Raw genomic sequence first — 11,928 nt, 5'->3', positions numbered from 1 at the left:
CTAGTCTAGTAGGGTTTCTGTCTAAGATAGCTAGTGGCAATGTCGTGTCTTACTATTTCGCTTTTCAGTGTCGGGCTTATTTACTAGCTAACGTTTTTGCGTTGCATATTTCTTCTGGATTTCATGTTGTTCTTATTTTCCTTATGATTTTTGTAGTGATACTGATATTATCTCCTTTTGTCTTTGGGTCCTCTTGAGTCGAGGGTCTTTCGAAAACAGCCTCTCTACCCCTTCGAGGTAGGGGTAAGGTCTGCGTACACACTACCTCCCCAGACCCCACTAGTGAGATTTCACTGGGTCGTTGTTGTTATTTTTTTTAACAAAATTTGCAGCAGGAATAATTTTAGTGGGCGTTTGGACATAAGAATTGTAAAATTTCAAAAAAAAAATCAAGTGAAAATGGTATTTGAAAACTATTAGTGTTGTGTTGGACATGAATATAATTTTGGGTTGTTTTTGAAGTTTTGTGCGTAATCTGAGTAAAAATTTTGAAAAATAGCTTTTTAGAGTTTTTCAAATTTTCGAAAAATTTTAAAATGAATCTTTAAGTGAAAATTGAAAATTTTATGAATGCAAAAAAAGGAAAAAAAAAGGAAAATTTCTTACGTCCAAACGGGTTCTTAGACACCTCACTCCAATTTAGTTTCGTAACACCATCTTTTCTCGTAGTTTGTAATATTACACTTGTTCTCGCCTATGTTGAGTTTCTTTGCAGCAAGTGCTGAATTTATTATTTTTAAACAATATAATATTTTATAATATTGCCTAATTACCATTTTTCGAATTGATATGCAGTCTTCCAAATATTTGAATTTTTCGCCATTGAATTGAAAAGAATTTCACATGAATTGTTGAATAAACCTACAGTATATAATCTACCCCATTGGTGGTCTATAATTCTATTGTAAATGTAAACTAATAGAATTCCATTGTAAAGAATTAAGAACTGTATATCAATTATAAATTGGACAGACATAGGGATAGATCATCGATTATTAGTTATTCGTTAGTGTAAAGTATTAATTCAATTACATTAATTCAAAAATGACAATTATTTGTGAATAACTTAAAGTTGTACTAATTCATCAAATTGCAAACTTTGAATTGGATAAAATGGATTAGTATAACGTATCCGTTATATCGGTATTAACCTAAGCTGATAATTGATTAACACAACTTTCATTATATAGCCATTGACCATTATTACAAAATAATGTTAAGGTAATGTAAGCAATTTGAAGACTAATTATTCATTATAATCGATCAAAACATTACTTAATATCAACACATGTCGATATTACAGCCCAATATTCAATATACAACAGCCATCTACTTAGAGGTATTACTTGTTGACAACACTTCACTAGACAACACTCTTATACTTAGAGGCCTTGCTTCTTGTGTTGTTATATGTTCTAGAGTGACTAACTCTTAATAGTATGAAATACACCACCAAGTATAATAACTTTAAATGTTCCATATCATTAATAAGATGTTTAAATGCTATAAAATCAAAAAAACTAAGGTCAAACATGGTATAATTCTTATGTTAGTAAATTTTCGGCCATTAGTTTATCCTCGACCACAGTAAGAATTGAGGACGCAACCTAAAGTTGACACTCGTCCATTAAAGAAGTCTATTGATTTATTTTGAACTTTCAGGGTTAGGGTTCAAGGTTTATAGACCATTAAAGGGGTTTATCAGCGACTAGTGGTTGATGGAAGATAGCTCGTGCTGTTCAGGAATTAAAATATGTCCATGTGGCCTATCCATAGCCAAATATTTTTTCGACCCATTTAAAATTATCCATTTGACCTATTTAAAATTATCCATTTGACTGGACATCTCAAAACAAAATTGATCACATTTCAACCTCAATTTTTACTTCCGAAAACGTACTCAAACAATTAAAGAAAATGAGCTAAGTGTTGAATGCGTCATTTGAGTCAAGAAAGAATTGTCACTACGGCATGGCTGCCAGCCAATTCACAGCTATAACTCCAGTGAATGCTAGTAGGCGATTCTCAAAATGTTCGAAACCTAAGGTAAGATAATTTCACAAATTTGCCTCTTTTTAATTTTGGGGATTCAATTTTATTGATAAATTATTTTTTCCATTTCATTCGATAGGGTACAAGATGTCAATTTTGGGAATGGGACGATGATCTGCTAAATCCAAGAATTGTTGACATTATCAGTAGTTTGAAGTGTGAAAAGAACACTCTTAAGCATGAAAAAATTATTATGCAAATGAAGAAGGCTGAACTTGAAAATATATTAGCAAAGGTTGTTTATGAGGAAGATGATGATGATGGAGGGATTTATTTGGAGGCAATCAATATCCTGTAAATGATTATGTTGGAGGGATGGTTAAGATGAATGAAATGAGGCTGAATAAGTGGGTTATGCTCTTGTGCGTCGTTGTCGGATTCGTGGCAGCTTGGACGATGAAGTGAGAAGGAATATTGGTTTGTTGTTGGTAGGAATAGTTTAATTATTGGAAGTTTGTTTTGTTGGAAGTCTTTTAGATAATGTAATGTTCTACTGATGTAATGTGATATGTGATTAAGTTATTAGACGTGGCTTTGATTGTTACGTAACTAAGTAGCTAGTTTATTGATGAACCCAGTATCTATTACGCAACCAAGTAGCTAGTTTATTACTAGACACATTGTCTATTACACAATCTTTAGCTTGTTGTAATACAAAAAGGAAGTGCTAAGGTGTAATGACCCAACTGATTATTTTGAGCATTAGCATTCCGTTCAGCTGTTTGAAGCCTTGATTAACTTCATATGATGTATTATGGCTTGTGTGAATCGTCGATTTTGGTTTTCAGGTGATTTGGAGTTGATTTAGAAGAATAATTATCAACTAGAAAGCTTTAAGTTGGAAGAGTTGACCAAGTTTGACTTTTGAATATTTGACCCCGAATCGGAGTTTTGATGGTTTGGTTAGTTTCAGATGGTGATTTTGGACTTGGGCGTATGTCCAGATTTGCATTTGGATGTTTCTTGAAGGTTCTAGCATTAATCGACGAAAGTTGGGAATTTAGAGTTTTAGAATATTCATAAGTTTGATTGGAAGTTGACTTTAGTGATATCAGGTTCAGATTTTGGTTTCGAGAGTTGGAATAGCTTCGTTATGTCATTTGAAACTTGTGTGCAAAATTTGAAGTCATTCCGAGTTTATTTGATATGGTTCGGCACGAGTTTTGGAAGTTGAAAGTTCAAAAGTTCATTAAGTTTCATTTGAGGTACGATTCGTGGTTTATATTGTTTGATATGATTTGAAACTTCGAATAAGTTCGTATCATAGTACTAGTAATATTCTTGTTGTTGGTTGAAAGTTACTTCCTTTTAGTTTGTTATGATATCTGGTACTTAAATTTCTACTGAAAATTGTTGCTCCCTGATTATTATTATTTGATGCTACTCTTTCTCCTTTTTACTGTAAATTGTTGCTCCCTGATTGTTACTATATGATGCTACTTTTTCTCCTTTTTTCCTTATCGTCTTTTGTCTCCTTCGTCTGTTTTTCTCCCCTCATCCTCCTCCTCTTCCTCCTCCTCTTCCTCTTCTTCTTCTTCTTCTTCTTCTTCTTCCACCTTCTCTTGAGCCGAGGGTCTATCGAAAACAGCCTCTCTACCTTCCAGGTAGGGGTAAGGTCTGGGTACACATTACCCTCTCCAGACCCCACTTGTGGAATTATACTGGTATGTTGTTGTTGTTGTTGGTATGATTGAATGAGGTCCCGAGGGGCTCGGGTGTGTTTTGGATCATTAGTTGAGAAACTAGTTAAATTAAGGATTTGGAGTTTGACCATGATCAATATCGGGTCAAGATGATCTATTTTGGATTTTTGAGTCCGCGATCAAGTTTGTAGCATGTTTTATGATTGAAATGCATATATGGTTTGTGTTCAGAAGGTTCCGAATGAGTTTTGGGTGCTAAAACGAAAATTCTTTCGTTGCTGATTTTCTGGTGTAAAATAATTACGAAAAATGTCATTTTTATCCCTTAAATTTTCAGACTTCATTTAAAACTTCAAAATATCATATCTCCCTCATTTTAAGGCCAAACTAGGTGATTCAAAAGTCTAACTTGACTGAGATTTTACAAGAAATCCATTAGAGGTATCAAAAGTGAGTATTGGGATAGTTTGGCACATAAAACGAGGCAGAACAACTGGGCAAAAATATTTAATATTGAGGGTTTGTTCTTGTTCATTTGGTCATATTTTGAGTTGGGGAGCTCGGATTTGGGCAATTTTTACCATATGGATTGAAGTAACTGTTCTCTACTCGGTTTTGGTTATATTTCGTGAATCTATCTTCATTTTTGGTAATTGGATTGTGAATTTTAAAGAGAAAATTGGGGAGTTTGTCCAAAGTTTCTAAAGTAAATTTTTGAGTTTTGAACATCGATTCGGAGTCGGATTTGAGTGAAACTAGTATGGTTGAACTTGTAATTAAATGAGTTATCGGATTTTGTGAGTTTTCTCGGGTTTCAAGGTGAGTCAATGTGTAAAGATTCGACCTTTATCGATTGGGTTTGCTTTCTATGGCATTATTTGATGATTTTGAGTAACTTTTGGCTAGTTTCGAACCGTTCGGAGAATGATTTGAACGGGATGGCACTTCTAGTGTATCGATTTGGATTGTTTGAAGTTAGTATCTTGCCTAACTTTGTTGAGGAAATTTTTCCTACTAATTGACATTATTTGATACATGCAGGGTACATATATGAGGTGACGAGCATATATGCATGTGCCGGGTTTATTCATGCTCGGGGGTAAATTATACTATAAATTGTGCCTTGTAGAATTACGTGACCTCCTTGTTTCATATCTTACTTGACTTCCAATCACTAAGGATATGGAATTAAATGTTAAAAACCAAGATTTAGTTTATTATAACCTGATTAAAATTTGACAGAATTTTGAGAAATATTGATGTGTCTAATCCGGTCATCATTATGCTTAAACACTAATACATTACTACAGTCGTTATTCTTGAGATATTAGATTCTATACTCGTGTTGTAGATCACTCTTGAGATTTGTTGAAATACTTGAATAATAAGGTTCTTGAGGGTTTAGTGAACTATTCTTGGCTTGAAAGTTGTGATTGGGCTTCATTTAGAATATTCGTTTAACCACTCTCTTTGACTTTATTTATACTTCCTACCTTGTTTGTCATTGATATATATATTCTTGGTGAGGAAGAGTGTAAAGCACGAAGGATGATGTCGTGTCATTTGCTTATATATTATCATGTGAGGGAGAGTGTAAAGCACGAAGGGTGATGCCATACAATTTTATATATTTTATCATGTGAAGAGAAGTGTAAAGCACGAAGGGCGATGCCGTGCCATTTCATTTGAGAGTAAAAGCACAAAGAGTGATGTCATGCTATTTCATTTATATTATCCATTTTATTTATATTATCATGTGAGTATTGGAGTAAAAGCACGAAGGGTGATGCCGTATATTATCATGAGTTCATGACACGAATGGTGCTTCCGTGCAGGCGAGGATGAGGGACATGCCTTATGTTGTGATATCTTTTCCTTATGTGTACATTCATGCCTTTACCTGGAGTTAATACTGTTGCACCTATGTTATCTATGTGACTTGTCGTTGTTGTTCTGTATTTGTCCCCTACCTCAATTGTTGTTGTGTTGCCCATGCCTTCTATCTGTTTAACTTGCAAATATCATGCCTTCCTTCCTGCTGTTATATCTACATCCAAGTCGTTTCTATTTTGTTGCACTTTAGTACAAGCCTTCTACCATGATAGTCATTCATGCCTCTACTTGTTAGCTTATAAAGATCGTGATTTCCCTTCTTAATTGTTATATCTACAACTAGGTCTTCTACCATGCTAGTTAGGTGAAGTTTATGTTCCTATTTTCTAATTAATGTCAGTACTCCTATGCCTTCAACCTAGTATATTACCATTGTCCATATGTATTTCCTTGCTTATTATTACCATTCGTGTATTTCCTACTTCTTCATTACTGTTATCGACATTTTTGCCACCTAGTTGGTACCGTTATACGCATATTTGGTAAGGATGAGATAAGTGCACGAAGGGTGTTGTCGTGCCATTAACTTGATATCTTGAGTACGTTTCTCACACTATGAAAGTTATGGAGTTACAATCGTGGCTTGTTGGTTATCAGTCTAAGAAAAGTATTGGTCGAGATATTGGGAAATATTAAATTGTCATCTCTTCTAGTACTTAGTTATTGCTTTGCATATTCGCTTCGTGTACTCTTTTATGTTATATTGTAGTATTGTTCTATTGCTAGTTTACTGTACCGATTATATCAATGAGTATCTTTTAACTAAAAAGCCTCGTCACTACTTCACCGAGGTCAGTCACGATACTTACTAAGTACATAGGGTCGATTGTGCTCATACTACACTTCTGCACCTTGCGTGCAGATTTTGGAGCGGAGCTATGGGGGCTGACTCTAAAGATTTTTGTGCCTTCCGGATGTGGCCACCACTTTTTACTGGGGTAATTGTAGAGTTGAATTCTGTTTATGTACATTTGAAACAAAAGTTATATTTATTTTATATCCATTTTTGCAATAATCTACTCTTAGTAGCTCATGTCTTGTACTACCAGTCCTTGGGATTTTGTATGGTATCCAGTCATACCATTTGTTGATCATATTTATTTTATTAGAATTGTGTTAACTATTAATTGGCTGACCTAACGGGTCAGGTTAGGTGCCATCACGACTTGTGGATTTCGGGTCATGACAGTATCATGGAGATATATCCATTCATGTATATGTTGTGGGGTGGTAGTGCCCGGAGTTCTTTGATTTTGTGAAAAGAGGCGGCGGCTAGGGTTGTAGAGCATTTAGGATAAATTTCCCTTCTTTCTTTCCTCATCGTGCGGCCTTGTTTTAGCTGGAAACATATGACTTTGATTCTTCCTATTTGTTCGTATGCGATGTTGCGCACTCGGTATTCGTTATGCACCGACGATTTGTAATGTTGTAGATGGATTGCGAAGGACTATGGATGCTTGATTATCATCACAACGTGTTGTCTTGTCTTGGGAACGAATGTAGTGATAGATCTTTCAGTCCTTCATTTGTGGTACGAGGCAGATTCTTGTATCTAGTTGGTAAGCACGAACTTGAAAAGACTGGTTGGTGGCCTAGTTGTTGTGATTATAGTAGATTCATGGTAAGGTGTCGATTTGAGTACAGCCGGTAGGCTATCTCCTGCGTAATGAGTTTGGATCATGTGTCTCGTATGAGGTTTCCATTCGGTGGAGTGCATATGTTATCATTTCAGAGCATTTGGGGAAGTTGTTTGACTATTGCAAGGATGAGTAAGCGCTTGACAGAGTCTTCAGAGTGTTTTATGATCAGTATTGCATGAGTTTTTGAAGTATTCAACTAAATAGCAGTGGGGGATCGGGGCATGCTATGAAGATATGGTAATTTGGATTGCCGATGAGGTGTTCTATGACTTCGTACTAAGTGGGGAAGTCTGCTAATGACGATCGGATTGTAGGATTATGCGTTGTATCAATTTCTAGGTCGATGGATTGCTTGGTTCTTTCTTCGAATAGTCATGTGCTAGTAAAGCGCGGGTTAATCGATGCGTATTAGCTGTGTATTGAAGATTAGAGTAAGGTGAGTGTTTATCGAGAAGGATCTGACTAGTTCTAGGTCCGATGTAGCATTCAAGGTCTTCTAAATTTGTGTACAAGTAGGGTTGATATCGGTGGTGAATGGTGATCAGATATGCGGTAGTTCTATGTCAAGAATGAATCTACATAGAAATATTAGAGAGATACAAGAAACGACTTCGGATTCACAGAAGGTTCCTTCAGGGCGAGCATATCATATCAAGCTATTTTCGGGTTGACAGCCTGTGTGACTCAGTTGAGTTAGATGTGATCGGTTCTGATGACTCGATTATGTGTTAATGAGTTCCGAAGGATTCATCATGGTTATGACCACGGCCGGAGTTGGTGTTTGCTACAGGTATAGAAGCTATATTGTGTGAGGTGATATTCTCTTGGATTGAATTAAATGAAAGGTTTGCGGTTGATGAGATATTCAATTTGCTCATGGTTCAGAGTTGATTATGGAATTTTTGTAGTGTCACGAGTTAGCATATTAGAGGTGATGCGCTGTGTGGGGTTGAAAAGTTGCATGTACAAGGTTGCGGTTTAGTTTTGGAGGGAAGGATATGAGTTCTTGATGACACAAACAATTTTTGGTGTTTAAGATTATGCTGGCACTATTTGTTTTTGTTGGAGGAGAGTTCGCGTGTTAGCAAGTGCATTGTGTTTTGGCTTGTGGGTATTTTTCTGTAAGATAATGGAATATGAGTGACGCAACAGCCATTTGAACGATGTTGAGATCAAATATGAAGATTCGGGTATTCGTGAGGTTCAGAGGCTGGATGTTCTCGTTGGCAGACTATTCCTTGATTGCGAATTGTGAATAAATATTGGGGATGTTCAGAGAAATCTGAAATCTTATTCTCCCAAAAAACTCATGTCTTTAGCTGATGTACTAATCTATACTTTTCATAGTCTTGTGGAGGATAGGTATTCTTTGACCTTAGAATTAGGAGAATCTGAACAAACTAGAGACGACTTAGAGGCTGTAGCTACTGACCATAAGAAAACCATTGAAATCCTCAAAAAAGAAAAGAATGATCTGTTGGTGAAAATTACAGACCTAAGGCAAATAATAGTGAAACTATGGACTAAGTCAAAACCTAAAATTCTGGAAAAGGAAAGGAGATAGCCAGTGAGGAACACATTACGCTTGAAAATGAGGTGAAAGCTATGAGATCTAGGATGTGTGCTGAAATTAAGAAAAACGAAAACTCCATACTAATCTGGAAAGAGTAAAGAATGATCGTGAAAGGTCCATAAAGTGGACCTGGTCCTCAGAAGTTACCACTGCCTTGCATACTAATAATTGTGAAAACATGCAGGGAATAGGGTTCCAAAGGGAGAAAACTCCTCACAACCCTCACAGTAAGTACGTCACTGTCTTTGATAACCGGCCTTGTACCCAATGTGAGAACATTGGACGCTTCAAGGAAGATGTTCAGGCCAAGAATCAATCGATTCAGAAAAACAAAGTGTTTGTTGAAAAAGTGGCTACAAAAAAAGGACTAGCTTCCACTCACAAAAAACGCACATTACCTGCTTGGACTAAAAGAACTCTTATTCATCCTCTTGCCTACTACAAGGGATCCAAACTTGCTTGGGTTCCTAAAACTAACTCTTAATCTCTTATGCAGGGAACAATTAAAGGAAGCGGTCAACAATGGTTCATGGACAATGGGTGTTCAAAGCACATGACCAGGAACACCTCGGACTTTCTTTCACTAAAGTCGTGCAAGGAGGGAGTGTATCCTTTGGCAATGGTAAAAAGGGGTACATTCTTGGAGTTGGAAAAGTCGGGAAGTCACTCACTCATTCGATTGAAAATGTGTAATATGTCAATGGCCTTAAGTACAATCTCTTGAGTGTCTCTTAAATCTATTATAAAGGAAACAAGGTAGAATTCTTGTCCAAAATATGTACAGTCACCGATCTTGTGAACGGTGAAATGGTACTGGTGGCCAAAAGATACAAGAACATTTATGTCGCTGATTTCGAGTCCTTACAGAGTGGTGATCTGAGTTGTCTGAAAGCTGTTGATGATGATGCTGAACTATGCCACAGAAGACTGGGCCATCCAAGTTTTTCTCTTCTGAACAAACTAATTAAGAAGGACCTGGTCCATGGTCTACCTATGTCACAATTCAAGATGCAAAAAGTCTATGATGCCTGTGCTAGAGAAAAACATGTGAAGTCCTCTTTTAAGTTTAAAAGAGATGTGAGCACCTCAAAGCCACTAGAGCTTCTGCACATGGATCTGTGTTGACCTATGAGAGTGCAAAGCAGAGGGGGAAAAAGATATATTTTTGTGATAGTAGATGACTACTCCAGATTCACATGGACTCTATTTCTCAGAACCAAAGATGAAACCGCTGAGGTGTTTGTGGCCTTTGTGAAGAAAATCTAGGTGAAGATGGAGTCTAGAGTCGCATGCATTAGATCAGATCATGAGATAGAATCTGACAATGTCAAATTTGATGAATTCTGCAATGAAAATGACATCACTCACAACTTCTCAGCTCCCAGAACTCCCCAACAAAATGGAGTAGTAGAAAGGAAGAACAGAACTCTGGAAGAAATGGCAAGAACAGTGCTTATTGACAGTGGAATTGCAAAGAACTTCTGGGCTAAAGCTGTCAATACTGCTTGCTACTTGGTGAACAGGTGCATGATCAGATCACTTTTGAACAAAACCCCGTATGAATTGTTGAATGGAAGGAAACCCAAGCTGACTTACCTAAGAATATTTGGATGCAGATGCTATGTTCTCAACAATGGAAAGAATCAGCTTGGTAAATTTGATGCCAAGAGTGATGAAGGAATATTTCTGGGCTACTCTTCTCAAAGCAAGGCTTATAAGATATATAATAAGCGGACTCAATGTGTTGAGAAAAATGTCCATGTTATTTTTGATGAATCTTATCCATCATGTGAGAAGAGTGATGAGGAAGATCAAGATGGAGAACCCTTACTAGTACCTGGTGAAGTCATTAACATGACAAACACAAAGGCAGATATGATGAGTCAAGTAAATGAGCTAAATGAAGACAATGCTGCCTCATCTTCAATAGAACCAAACACCTCAATTACAACCACTAAAGCTGAAGAAAGAGTGGTTGATGCAGTTCGTGGAACTCCATTATCATCTGAGAGAAGGACAGAGGAAAATTAGCCAAACATACCCTTTTCCTCTCAAAATGAACCTCAATCGTCTAACTGGAGACACCAAAGCTCTCATCCAATAGACAAAATTATTACTCCTCTAGATTCTAGAGTACAAACCAGTTCAAGAGCCAGAAATTCACTTGCCTTGTCAGCTTTTCTCTTCCAGATAGAACCCAAAAATATCACGGAAGCCTTGAAAGATGCAGATTGGATTACAGACATGCAAGACGAGCTACATCAGTTTGAGAGAAACAATGTGTGGCACATGGTACCTAGACCCCCAGATCGAACCATTATAGGAACCGGGTGGGTATTCAGAAACAAGCTTGATGAACATGGAATTACCATAAAGAACAAGGCCAGGCTGGTGGTCCAAGGCTACAATTAGGAGGAAGGGATTGACTATGATGAAACATTTGCTCCAGTGGCTCGCATGGAAGCTATTAGAATTCTAATCACTTTTGCATCTCATATGGAATTCACCTTGTTCCAAATGGATGTCAAGAGTGTATTTTTGAATGGACTCCTTAAGGAAGAAGTCTATGTGAAGCAACCCCCAGGGTTTGAATGTCATGAGCACCTTGAATATGTGTTCAAACTGGACAAAGCTCTATACAGGATAAAGCAGGCTCCTCGAGCTTGGTATGAAAGCTTGTCAAAGTTCCTCTTGGAAAATGGCTTTAAAATAAGGAATATTGACAACACTCTTTTCTTAAAGAACGAGGAAGGAACCTGCTCATTGTTCAGGTCTATGTTGATGATATCATTTTTGGAGCAACAACTGATTCTTTGTGTGAAGAATTTGCAAAACTCATGGGAAGTGAATTTGAAATGAGCATGATGGGGGAACTGAACTTCTTCTTGGGTCTTCAAGTAAAACAGTCACCAAAGGGTATATCCATTTGTCAGCAAAAAATACATCAGGGAGCTCTTGAAGAGGCTTGACATGGTAGCATCAAAGGTGATAGAGACTCCCATTGCTACTGCCACTCGACTGGACATGGATGAAACTGGATCTTCTATGAATCAAACCATGTATAGAGGTATTATTGGGTCTCTCCTCTATCTCACTGCCAGCAGACATGATATTGTTTTTAGTGTGG

This window comes from Nicotiana tabacum, chromosome 5, assembly GCF_000715075.1.
Source record: "Nicotiana tabacum cultivar K326 chromosome 5, ASM71507v2, whole genome shotgun sequence".
NCBI lineage: Eukaryota > Viridiplantae > Streptophyta > Magnoliopsida > Solanales > Solanaceae > Nicotiana > Nicotiana tabacum.
The sequence above is the reverse complement of the archived record's forward strand: the minus strand, read 5'-3'. Positions refer to the sequence as shown.